The sequence below is a fragment of the Eretmochelys imbricata genome, chromosome 3 (assembly GCF_965152235.1).
Source record: "Eretmochelys imbricata isolate rEreImb1 chromosome 3, rEreImb1.hap1, whole genome shotgun sequence".
In the NCBI taxonomy this organism is placed as follows: Eukaryota; Metazoa; Chordata; order Testudines; family Cheloniidae; genus Eretmochelys; species Eretmochelys imbricata.
Window position 1 is genome coordinate 104497210 of NC_135574.1, and position 13219 is coordinate 104510428.

General features: G+C 39.9%; 1 protein-coding gene across 5 annotated transcripts in view; it reads right to left on the reverse strand.

The window, feature by feature from the left end:
- The window catches only part of MAP3K5 (mitogen-activated protein kinase kinase kinase 5), a 161393-nt gene that overhangs the window by 130256 nt on the left and 17918 nt on the right, over positions 1–13219 (reverse strand). The window contains exon 1 of one of the 5 annotated variants that reach the window (XM_077813101.1): positions 1989–2120. The exons of the other annotated variants lie outside the window; for them this stretch is intronic. The gene's annotated coding sequence lies outside the window, so the exon portion shown is untranslated. Of the gene's footprint in view, positions 1–1988; positions 2121–13219 lie in introns of those variants that run through there. 5 annotated transcript variants of the gene reach the window in all.

Below are 13219 nucleotides of genomic sequence, written 5' to 3' on the forward strand. Positions count from 1 at the left end.
AGAACTGCATACAACATTCCAGATGAGGTCTCACCAGTGCCTTGTATAATGGTACTAACACCTCCTTATCTCTACTGGAAATACCTCACCTGATGCATCCCAAGACCACATTAGCTTTTTTCACAGCCATATCACATTGGCGGCTCATAGTCATCCTGTGATCAACCAATACCCCGAGGTCCTTCTCCTCCTCTGTTACTTCCAAGTGATGCGCCCCCAGTTTATAACAAAAATTCTTGTTATTAATCCCTAAATGCATAACCTTGCACTTTTCATTATTACATTTCACCCTATTACTATTACTCCAGTTTACAAAGTCATCCAGATCTTCCTGTATGATATCCCGGTCCCTCTCTGTATTGGCAATACCTCCCAGCTTCGTGTCATCTGCAAACTTTATTAGCACACTCCCACTTTTTGTGCCAAGGTCAGTAATAAAAAGATTAAATAACACTGGTCCCAAAACCGATCCCTGAGGAACTCCACTAGTAACCTCCTTCCAGCCTGATAGTTCAACTTTCAGTATGACCCGTTCTAGTCTCCCCTTTAACCAGTTCCTTATCTGCCTTTCAATTTTCATATCGATCCCCATCTTTTCCAATTTAGCTAATAATTCCCCATGTGGAACCATATCAAATGCCTTACTGAAACCAAGGTAAATTAGATCCACTACATTTCCTTTGTCTAAAAGATCTATTATTTTCTCAAAGAAGGAGATCAGATTGGTTTGGCATGATCTACCTTTTGTAAAATCATGTTCTATTTTGTCCCAATTACCATCAACCTCAATGTCCTTAACTACTTACTCCTTCAAAAATTTTCCAAGACCTTGCATACTACAGATGTCAAACTAACAGGCCTGTAGTTACCCGGATCACATTTTTTTCCTTTCTTAAAAATAGGAACTATGTTAGCAATTCTCCAGTCATACGGTACAACCCCTGAGTTTACAGATTCATTAAAAATTCTTGCTAATGGACTTGCAATTTCATGTGCCAGTTCCTTTAATATTCTTGGATGAAGATTATCTGGGCCCCCTGATTTAGTCCCATTTCGTCCCATTAAGCTATTTGAGTTTGGCTTCTACCTCGGATGTGGTACTATCTACCTCCATATCCTCATTCCCATTTGTCATCCTACCGTTATCCCTAAGCTCCTCATTAGCCTCATTAAAGACTGAGGCAAAATATTTGTTTAGATATTGGGCCATGCCTAAATTATCCTTAACCTCCACTCCCTCCATCCTCAGTGTTTAGCGGTCCCACTTCTTCTTTCCTTGTTTTCTTCTTATTTATATGGCTATAGAACCTTTTACTATTGGTTTTAATTCCCTTTGCAAGGTCCAACTCTACATGGCTTTTGGTCTTTCTCACTTTATCCCTACATGTTCTGACCTCAAAAAGATAGCTTTCCCTGCTGATCCCTCCCATCTTCCACCCCTTGTAGGCTTTCTGCTTTTTCTTAAATCACCTCTCTGCGATGCTTGTTCATCTAGTTTGGTATACAACTCCTGCCTATGAGTTTTTTCCCCTTTCTAGGGATGCAGGCTTCTGATAGTTTCTGCAACCTTGACTTGAAGTAATTCCAGGTCTCCTCCACCTTTAGATCCACAAGTTCTTCAGTCCAATCCACTTCCCTAACTAATTTCCTTAATTTTTTAAAGTTAGCCCTTTTGAAATCAAAAACCCTAGTCACCGATCTATTTTTGTTTATCCTTCCATTTAGTTTGAACTGAATTAGCTCATGATTGCTCGAACCAAGGTTGTCCCCTACAACCATTTCTTCTATGAGGTCCTCACTACTCACCAAAACCAAATCTAACTCCTTAGTGGTAAACTTCAGTAACTTCACAATCCATACTCTAGTCCAATCTCCCAGAGCTAGCATGGGGTCAAGGGCCCAGTGTACCTGTTCTATATCAAAACAAAAATCTATTGGCATATGCAACAACTTTGTTCGCAGTTTAGGGACAAATTTAGAGGATTTACCTTTCTCTGTTCCCTCAGGGACACCCACAATTCTGATGTTACATTGTCTTGAGTGGCTTTCTAGATCAATTAGCTTGGACTTAATAGTCTTGATATCATTACAGTTCTTCTTAACCTGTAATTTGTTCTCCTTGAAATCATCTTTCACTTCAGAAATTCTGTGTTCTGCTTCACTCCTCTGGCTGGGTAGAGCTTGTAGCGTGTTCTGAATCTCAGTCATGGTGGTCTTTAGGATGGAAACTGCAGATTTAATTTCAAAAGTATTTGCAGCAACCTGTTGTAGCAGAGCCATCTGCTGCATTCCATCAGGCTTAGGAACCATTTTGTTTCTAAAAGGTGTGGAGGCAGATCTCAGATTTTTCAGGGCTTTCAGATTCAGAGAGGAAGACACAAAGCTAGAGAGCATCTTGGGGATTTCAGTAGTCAGGTGCAACGTTTCTAGAAGTTGGATGGTGAATTTTAGGGGACAATGTTTAGGGATTCCCTGTGGGCTGCTTCAGAGCTCAAGTAACTTTCATCTGCCTCAGTCCCAGTGCCCTCTGGTATTCAAAAAAGTAACTTATTTATAAGCAGTCTATGTGCATTCAGGCCCACTGCGCCTGGACTTATCCTAGTGAAACAGGCTTCCTGTTCCCAAGAGTATCAAAAAAATATATATATTAAAGTATAATGACAGGTTTCAGAGTAGCAGCCGTGTTAGTCTGTGTCCGCAAAAAGAAAGGAGGACTTGTGGCACCTTAGAGACTAACAAATTTATTTGAGCATAAGCTTTCGTGAGCCACAGCTCACTTCATCAGATGCATGATGAAGTGAGCTGTAGCTCACGAAAGCTTATACTCAAATAAATTTGTTAGTCTCTAAGGTGCCACAAGTCCTCCTTTTCTTTTTATATTAACGTCATCATCCTAGAACCCAGAGTCGCTGTATGTCACAAGCCAGCAGCTTTCATCCAGGCTTTTGTGAGTGGCAGGTGACCATTTTGGATTTTGTTTCAAATGCAACTTTAAATAATCCAGATAAAATGTCTGCCCGACTACTAAGAACGTACATACTATTAAGGCCAAATAGATAGACCTTAGCACATGGAGTGCAGACAGAGGCATGGAAGAAAACGTACTATCCACTCCAAAACCCATCCTGGACAATGAAATGTTGAATTACTGTACGGACCATTAGACCATCAGGCCTTCTTAAAGAAGGATGTCAGGAGAAAGTCCACCCCTAATTTTGTTTTTCCTATTGGGCAGTCGTGCCCAAACTTTTCCTGTCGCGCCCCCCACTTACTAGTAATGGAATCTGTCCGTGACTGCACTCCATTACTGCACCCTTGGCTCAGCAGAGGAGCTTGATATGGGGAAGGGGTTGGGGCTAAAGGGGGAGATGGCCTGCAGGTGGAGCGGGAATGAGGGCAGAACTGAACTGGAGGTGGAGCAGGGGGCAGAGTGGAGCTGAAACTGGGGTCAGAGCTGGGCTGGATGGTGCTCTCTCCCTGCCCCCTATGGCCTTGTTGCATGCTCCCACCCACCCATTCCTCCAAATCCCCCTGCCCATCCTGGCTAACAGCCATCGATGGACCTATCCTGCACAAATATATCTAGTTCTTTTTTTAACTCTGTTATAGTCTTGGTATTCACAGCATCCTCTGGCAAAGATTTCCACAAGTTGAATGTGTGTTGTGTGAAGAAGAGCTTCCTTTTGTTTGCTTTAAACCTGCTGCCTATTAATTTCATTTGGTGACCCCTAGTTCTTGTGTTATGAGGAGTAAATAACACTTTCCTGTTTACTTTCTCCACACCAGCCATGATTTATAGACCTCAATCATATCCCCTCTTAGTCATCTCTTTTCCAAGCTGAAAAGTCCCAGTCTTATTAATCTCTCCTCATATGGAAGTTGTTCGATATCCCTAATCATTTTTGTTGCCCTTTTCTGAACCTTTTCCAATTTCAATATATCTTTTTTGAGATGGGGCGACCACATCTGCACGCAGTATTCAAGATGTGGGCGTACCACGGATTTATATAGAGGCAATATGATATTTTCTGTCTTATTATCTGTCCCTTTCTTAATGATTCCCAACCTTCTGTTAGCGTTTTTGACTGCCGCTGCACATTGGGTGGATGTTTTCAGAGAACTATCAAGATCTCTTTCTTGAGTGGTACCGGGTAATTTAGACCCCATCATTTTATATGCATATGTATTTTATATGTATAGTTGGGATTATGTTTTCCAATGTGCATTACTTTGCATTTATCAACATTGAAATTGAATTGAGCTTTTAAGTAATATAATATCTGATATTGTCCTTTTAATATTTCTATTTTGTATGTAAAGTGTTTTGAGAGTTTGAAGCAAGCTACTTCAACAAATTTAAATAAACAACATATTGTGGATTTTTGGACTTCACAGTATTAAGATGCAATCTATGAACATCTGATATTTTTTCCCCAGGTACAAAAACTTTGAAAACAATGTTATTTTTAACCAAGAACAGCAGGAACCTATTTATGATTACAGCTGGGAACAGGATCCCTATTGCAGGATATTCACAGGCTATTAACTTACATCTGCTACACTGTATCTTGAAAATCAATGTGTTTCTATCATGCAACTGGTACACTGTCATTACTACACACATATTAAAGCTAATTTCTCCCATCACATTTTTTTATACAGAACAGGAAGAAAATCTGCCAGGAGAAAATTTCAGTTTTGTCCAAATTATTCAATTTTCTTTCAGGAAAAAAATATTTTATTTCGAGTCAAGTGGAACTGAACCACCATAGTATCATGCCTTCATTCCCCTCTACGGGTTGTGCTGTGTAGAAGGACTACATCTCCTATGATGCACTATGGTCTTCCTTCTGAGCTGCTGCAGTGTATCATGGGAGAAGTAGTCCAGCCACAGAGCCCAACAAAGAGGAAAATGGTTGCATAAGGTACAACCATAGGCGACGACTCTGTGGGAGCTCCCACAGGGAAAAATTAGTGGGTGCTCTGCACCCACCAGCAGCCAAGCTCCCCGCCCCACTACCTCCTCCGCCTCCTCTCAGCACACCACGTCTCCACTCCTCCCTCCCAGCGCTTACCACTGACAAACAGCTGTAGCAAGCTTTGGGAAGGAGGGGGGAGGAGAGAGAACATGGCATGCTCAGGGGAAGAGGAAGGAAAGAGGCGGGGCCGGGGCAGGGATTTGGGGAAGGCGTCGAATGGGGCAGGGAGGGGACAGAGACTTTGGGGAAGGGGTTGGAAGGGCAGCGGGAGGGGTCGAGCACTCACCGGCGCCAGAAGAAGTCAGCGCCTATGGGCACAACAGTTGGTCCGGAAGCAAAAATCGGAGAGGATGACCTAGCCCTAGCCAGAAGACAATTAATTGTTTTAAACGTTGAAAGACCCAGAAGATTTTAAATGATTTTAAAAGAAGAGTGACAGAGCCTGAACCTGCAGTTCTTCTTAATCATATAAACCTCCCACTGAAGTTCATGGAGGCTTTGCCAGAAAAAGGATTGCAATATAAGACCCAGAAGGACTAAAAGAAGATGCTAGAGGTATTCTTGTCCAGGTGTGAGACAACCACCTGCAGAACTTCCCTAAGGTACATAACAAGGTATAACGGCAGACTTCAAGATACCAGTAGGACTTGCATAGTTCAAGGGTGTGATTTTCAAAAGCATTCACCATTGGCCTAACACTGCTCCCACTGAAGTCAATGATAAAACTCCCATTTTATTCAGAGAAAGACCAGTTAGGCCAATGCAGAGCACCTTTGAAAGTCCCACCCTGAACGTGTTTATAACTAGAGAGAAAGTATACATAAGGAGTTGAAACAAAATCTTGAAAGCAACAATGGATGGGGAAGCACTCCTTCATCTTAACCATTTGTCAAGAATTAGTTTCCTTTCTACTTCTGCCCTTTGTGTAAGTAAGTATCCTCTATTAGAATAGAATCAATTTCACTAGACCGAAAACTCTTATCTGTGCTGGGGATAAGAGAACGTGTATACATCAGAAGAACTTTCATGAATTAGAGTAATTCATTTCACGACACTGCTTTTAAGTAAAGCAAACAAGCTTTTCACACTCAAGACCTTTTTTATTTAAAATGCCAAGAAAACAGAGCATTTAGTTGGAAAGCTAACCTCAAAACATGTAAACAGACTTTTTTATTATTATTCGGAACCACAAATCAATATACAAAACCTGCTTGGAGCATGTTCCAGTGAAACATGATTATCTCCAGGGCAGGAGGCAAATCACTCAAAACAAATTGTCTCATAAAGAGATTTATTTTGCTCTGTGTTGGAAAAATCTAGGCTTCAATCAGTCCACTTATTTGAGGTGTTCTCACACAGAATCATGCACGTTTTTCCTAGCCTTAGCTGTCAAATTATAATTTTCTAGTGAGAAATGCCACAATATTTAGAAAGGTGTCAAAGGGAACTGAGTTACACATGTCACCTGCCATATAAAAAATGAATTCAGGACAATGCCTTCTATAAATAGGCAGAATATATTTTTTTGTTACTTGCAAGATTAAGAGGAGCTAGAAGGCTATGAGTAGAGGTAATATATTATTAGGTTAGCTATACTGCTAGATATAAAATTTCTTAGGGAGTTATAACCACTCAGTGTATGTTCTTTGACGGCAATAGCTGCATCAACAGGATTTGTACCATCTTCAACCCACGCACAGACAGCTCTACTCAACAAGCATGCTGCAGTTGACGGAAACCTAAGTGAAACTTCCAGGAGCTTGGGGAACAGCATTCCTAGTGGGGTATTTAGGATTATGGAACTAAATAACCCCTAGAGGTCAGGATGAGCTTGTTTTCACTGGACTTCAGGTTGCCATGTCATCTCAGCAAGTTCTTTCCTAAAGCTCTTGGCTCTGGTTGGTTATTTAGGATTCATGGACTGCGGAGTCTTCAGTCTTCCTTCTCCTCTACCGATCACGAGCTCCCAAACAGCAGGACTTAAATGCAACTCTAGCTACTTCAAAATCTTCAGATGAGCTCAAATACAACATTCCTCGGTTGAGTCTTAAAGATGACCTGCAAATGAAAATAAACGGGGCTTCTGCCAATGGATGACCACCTTGACAGCATGGTTCCTGAAGCTTTACTGTCAAAGAAATGAAGGGGCAGGGCAGAGGCACACAGAAAACTCCTATCAAGGACAACTTGGCCTTATATTTATTATCTGATTGTAAGATATGGACAGCATTTCCGCCCTCTAGGCAGCGTGCCAGATCTTCAGCCCATGTGTAGCTCTACTGAAATAAATTTATACCAGCTGAGGATCTGCTGCCTGCATCTACAACAATTGGCATTGCATAGAAATCCTTTGTTGAAAGTCTGGCCTGAGACCCATGCACATTTGTATAAAATTCTTCACTATAAGACTTTTCATCTTGCTTCTCTGGCAAATTGATGAGAAGAATTGATATGCTTTCTCACTGATCTTCCTCAGTTTCTTCCTGCAGCATTTGTTCCCACTGTATTTTAAGTTTGCCAGAGTAGCTTTTGGATAGATATTTACTAAACCAGCCCGTAAGGAAAAAGCAAGGTCTTTTGATTCTCTCAGGTTTCCAAGTAATAATGCATGAATCTTCCCTATCACTACAGCAATAAATCCACCATCTCTAGAATGTGGATTCCTTATTATAAATGAGCATCTATATGTAATGCCAGAGGTGCACATTGCTCTTTACTCACTTTACCTTTTACTCAGGCTACATTGCATGAAGTATAAATGGAGTACCAGAGATATATAGTACTAATCTAAATAAGGGTACATATGTACTAACATATACCAGGAGAATACACAAATATTTTTACAATATTAAAAATTCAGAATTGTGATCAAGGTGATTTCACAGTTTATTTGATGAAAAGGTCTTACTTTATATTCAAAATCTTATTTCCCATTGTTAGTCCCAGATGTACTTTGTTCCTTTAGAAAAGAAAAAGCCAAACTATGATTAATTGCCTGCAAACCCTGAAACAGAAAACAATCTACAGCAGTAATCTCTTCTCACTTATTCATTTCCTTATTTCAAAGGAAAAAACCAGCAATAATAAAGAGAAGACAGAAGAATACAGCAAGTTGTTCCTATCACTTAGCACCAGTATTAAGCCAAACACATGATGTGAGGGAGAGAGTGGGGAAAGAATCCTTGGGTCTAGTTGTGTCTTAATATTTATTTCTGTTGTGGTAATGCCCAAAGGATCTAGTCAGCCTCAGGACCCCATGCTACAAGACACCAGACTGTACAGACAAGAGTAACATTGCCTAATGACATACAAGTTAAAAGACAAAAGCCCTTTCAAATTCAAATGGCCAAAACTGAATTACTGTAAAAAGAAGGAGCGTAACAAAAAGAGGTAAACCCTCACTGTGGTCAGAGTGGTGCATGAAGTTTTACACAAAACTCAGATTTCAGTGTTGCCAGCTCTCGTGATGTTTGGTATTTTTCTTAAATCCCCAATTCCTGGATATTACATGAGAATCTCAGCTTCTATTTAAAAGAAGTATATCTTTAACCTCATTTGTAGAAAAGCTTGAAAACATGAACTCATGGCAATGTAATGCCTAAAGGCTCAAAGAAAAGGGAAGGGGAAAAAAAACCCAAAAGGCAAATAAGAACGCAAAATTTATAATTTTGTTTAAATCTCATCATTGTTGCAGTCTGACTAATGGTTTTTGAAAGCTGGCAACACTGCAGCTTTAATGGAAGTAGCACAGCTAAATCTTTCCCGGCTCCTATCATCTTAAAAAATGGCTAGTGCATCTTTGTTGCTTTTTTGTTTTTCCTTTACACAGCAAATGCAATTTTCATCAAATTTCTCTACATCAATGATTATGGGCTATCTACAAGTCTTGACACACACACAGATTTCAGAAAAAAGAAAAGGAGTACTAGTGGCACCTTAGAGACTAACAAATTTATATGAGCATAAGCTTTCGTGAGCTACAGCTCACTTCATAAATTTGTTAGTCTCTAAGTTGCCACAAGTACTCCTTTTCTTTTTGCGAATACAGACTAACATGGCTGCTACTCTGAAACCATAGATTTCAGAGGCCATTAACCTGACACATATCTCCTCACTTTGCCTAAGTGGAGCACGGCTGACAAGACAGCACCTTTTACTGACAGCTTTGTCTGTCATACAAAGGGCCTACGGAACAGCCAGAAAAGGGCGGGGGAGGATTTTTGCCTCTTTCTTATTAATATGAACAATTTGGAACAGGTTTCAGAGTAGCAGCCGTGTTAGTCTGTATTCGCAAAAAGAAAAGGAGGACTTGTGGCACCTTAGAGACTAACATTTATCTGAGCATAAGCATCTGATGAAGTGAGTTGTAGCTCACGAAAGCTTATGCTCAAATAAATTTGTTAGTCAATTTGGTAACAGTTTGCTTGCTCTAGGTTTGCTACAAAATAGATCTGGATATTCAGTTGCCACATCAGCTTTCTGGATTTTGTTTATTATTTTTTTAAACATTAGCTTTCTGAGAAACGTTTGTCAATTAGTGAAGCAACGTTAAATCTCACACCAGATCAACACATGCTTGAAATTGCTACTACTGTCAGTATCCTGCAATGTGTCACTAAGCTAACATTGACTGCCGAGCCTTAGAGGTAATTGCACTAGTGCATCCCAAAACAGAAAGCGGATATGACTCATTTGAAATAAATTGTTAACACTTGGCGTAAAGCTGTTAATCTCGGCAAGACTAGCTTAAGCAGGCCTGATAAACAGGTATGTATTTGCTTTTCCCGTGGTATTGCCAAGTAGTCATTGACAGCGAAGATTTAGTTTTCATTAATGTCAGTTGTATGGCCAAAAGCTATAGGAAAAAAATAGGAAAGTATTTACTCGTTATTTACATAGCAATGAACACAAACATTCATATCAAATCTTCAGAGACGAGTGGCAGTATAGTATGCAGAAAGGACAACCAAAATCTATCATATTAATTAATTTAGAATAATTTTAGTAGTGTTTACAATAGTCTAATGCCTAACCATTCTATAGGATATTATTGCTTTTGTGCATTGTTTCTGTACCTGTTTAACAGTAAGGACCATGTCCATTCACATTTACCTTAATAGTGCAGATGATATCCTACCCACATCCCATGATCAAGTGTGACCCAGTGGACAGATCACTGGACTGAGATTCAGGAGACATGGGTTCTATTCCCAGCTATACTATTAGCTAACATAAGAGAATCACTTTAAACCTTTGTGCCTCAGTTTCCCTATCTAGGGATCCTGATACCTGCCTAATTTACAAATGGCTCTGAAATCTATTGATGAAAAGTGCCAGAGCTAGTTTATCCCCAGAATTTGACAGTACTGCAGTCAGCCATTTTGTGTGTCCAGCCACTGCTAGCTGAAAACCAAATACCATATAGCTTGGAATAATCTTAGGCTCTGAGAGACAAGGCCAAATAGCTGCAGGACTGCAGTTTTGCTAATCAGAATGGGAGGATGGAACAGAGCGTTAATGTACCATGAGAATGGAAGGAATGTTTGGACAGCCGACCTTGGTTCAGTGCCCGACATATAAGTTTTATTGTTGTTATGACAAGAAATACTAGAAATGCTTTGATGATAAGAGATAATGAGTAATTTGCTGAAATTAGGAGAATTGGTGACCCATTGGGGTTACTATGGTGACCCACCAGGAGTCACTATGAGTTATGTGTGTTGTTTTAGGGCTTGTCTACATTACCCACTGGATTGACAGGCAGCGATCAATTCAGCGGGGGTCGATTTATCATGTCTAGTCTAGACCCCATAAATCGACCGCCGAGCGCTCTCCCGTCGACTCCGGTACACCACCAGGGCAAGAGATGCAGGCAGAGTCGACAGGAGAGTGTCGGCCGTTGACTTACCACAGTGAAGACACCATAGTAAGTAGATCTAAGTACGTCGACTTCAGGTATGTTATTCACGTAGCTGAAGTTGCATAACTTAGATTGATTCCCCCCTCCCCGCCAAGTGTAGACCAGGCCTAAGTTAGCTATAAAAGATTAAGCAAAAGTATACACTTTGCAGCAGTCTGAGGAAGGAGCTGACAAGGAGCTGTCCTTTGGGCAAGGAGATGACAGCTACACTCCCCAGCAGCTGGATGGAAGGAGGGCCCCCAGAAGCCTGGTTGTTGATTACTTGAAACCATCTCAGACTTTGGGTAACTATAATGTTTGGGGTGCTCTGAATCTACTGCTACAGTATGTGTGCGTGTGCACACTTGAGACCTAATAAAAAAGAATAATTTTAGGTAAAAGAACTATTGTTTGTACCAATCATTTATCATTTAGCTGTGTCCCCATTGATTTATTCCTGACACCCCCTGGAAAGAAACAGTTAAGTTAGCACTGCTTTGGGTTCTGAAAAACCTGGGTGACACTAGGCATTATTATAGGTTATTTCACCTCTACATTTGGAACTGATGCAACCACTGCTGGAATACCATGTTCAGTTCTGGGGCTTGCAGTTCAAGAAAGATATTGATAAATTGGAGAGGGTTTAGAGAAGAGCCAAGGAAATGATTAAAGGATTAGAAAACATACCTTATGGGAACAGACTCAAAGAGCACAATCTATTTCGTTTAACAAAGAGAAGGTTATGGGGTGACTTGATTACAGTCTGTAAGTATCTATATGGGGAACAAATATATAACAATGGGCTCTTCTATCTAACAGGGAAAGGTATAATGTGATCCAATGGTTGGAAATTGAAGCTAGACAAACTGAGACTGCAAATAAGGTGTAAAATTTTTAACAGTGAGAGTACTTAACAATTGGAACAATGTACCAAAGAGTTGTGGCGGTGTCTCCATCACTGACAATTTTTAATCAAGACTGGATGTTTTTCTAAAAGGTATTCTCAAGGAATTACTTCAGGGAAGTTCTATAGTCTGTGTTCTACAAAAGATCAGACTAGATGATCACAGTGGTCCCTTCTGGCCTTGGAATCTATGAATTATCCCTCATTTGTGCCTCTTCCTCTTAAGTAAAATAGAGCCAAATTCAGTGTCAGTGGAATCAAGGGCAACTCCTTTGTCTTGAAGCAATTGTACCAATGCTGAATATTGCTCTGTAGCTTTAATCCACAGACAATTTATTCCCCAATCTAGCAATATGGCAAACTAAGATTTCAGAATAATTTAACTGTCCAGGTAAAAATCTCTGCTACAGGGGTAACAGTCAGAGTAACATTGCCTATGAATTAGGTTGTGCTATTTTATCCTCCTTGTATGACTTCGTATTTGTTCAATAAGACTCAAGCCCAAATGGGTAGTTTAGGTAAGCACTTCATTAGAGCTAGAACAACGGTAGATTTTACATTATTATAGTCTGTTAGGGTCTAGACTGCAAGCTGATTCTTTAGCTGTAGTGCAGTGGTTTAACAGTCTCACATTTTCATTCCTCCCTATTATATGTGCACATTAAAAACATTTTTACATTCAAAACAGTTTCAGTGAGCTAGTTCATATGGTACATTAACTAGAATTTGTGTGTGAGAAGGATCTGGCTGTAAGACCTTCTAGGCTTTAGGGTTGATCAAAGCAAGAGAGATAAACGAACATGACTGTCCTAAGAAAAAGACATTCTCTACATGTTATTTTACTAGAACAATTAATACCCTATTGTTTCTGGTGTTAATAGCAAAGAACAGACATAAGTCTGTATCTTTTTCAGTAATTACATTATGAAATATAACCTTGGCTTGACACAAGTCAGACAACTGAGCATAATATATATTCATTTTGATGTGCAAAACAATTCATGCATAAACCACTGTGCTTCAAGATTATGCGCCAGTCTCCATTCAGAACTGTAAATGTGAAAGTGTGGGAAAGAGGGGGGGAACAGTTTAGGGTTATGAGATATTACACAAAGACTATGCAGAGACACTTCACCACCACCTGCCCACAGTGTCTCCCATTCTGGGCAGCTTTTCATTTTTATAAGCAATGAGATTTGTCCAAAATAAACATATATAAACCCACACTTGAAACCACAGAACCCAGGTTCTTTTTCTGCTATTTAACGTTTTATTGACAATAATTTGAGCCCAAATTAAGCCTCTAAAATGTTGTTCAGTTCTTTTAGAACACACCCACTTCCTTCCTTCATATTCCACATTATGGTCTAAGACTGAAATTAAATAGCTGCTAAAAAATACTAAATCCTTTCTGAGTATTGGAATGGACAGATGTAT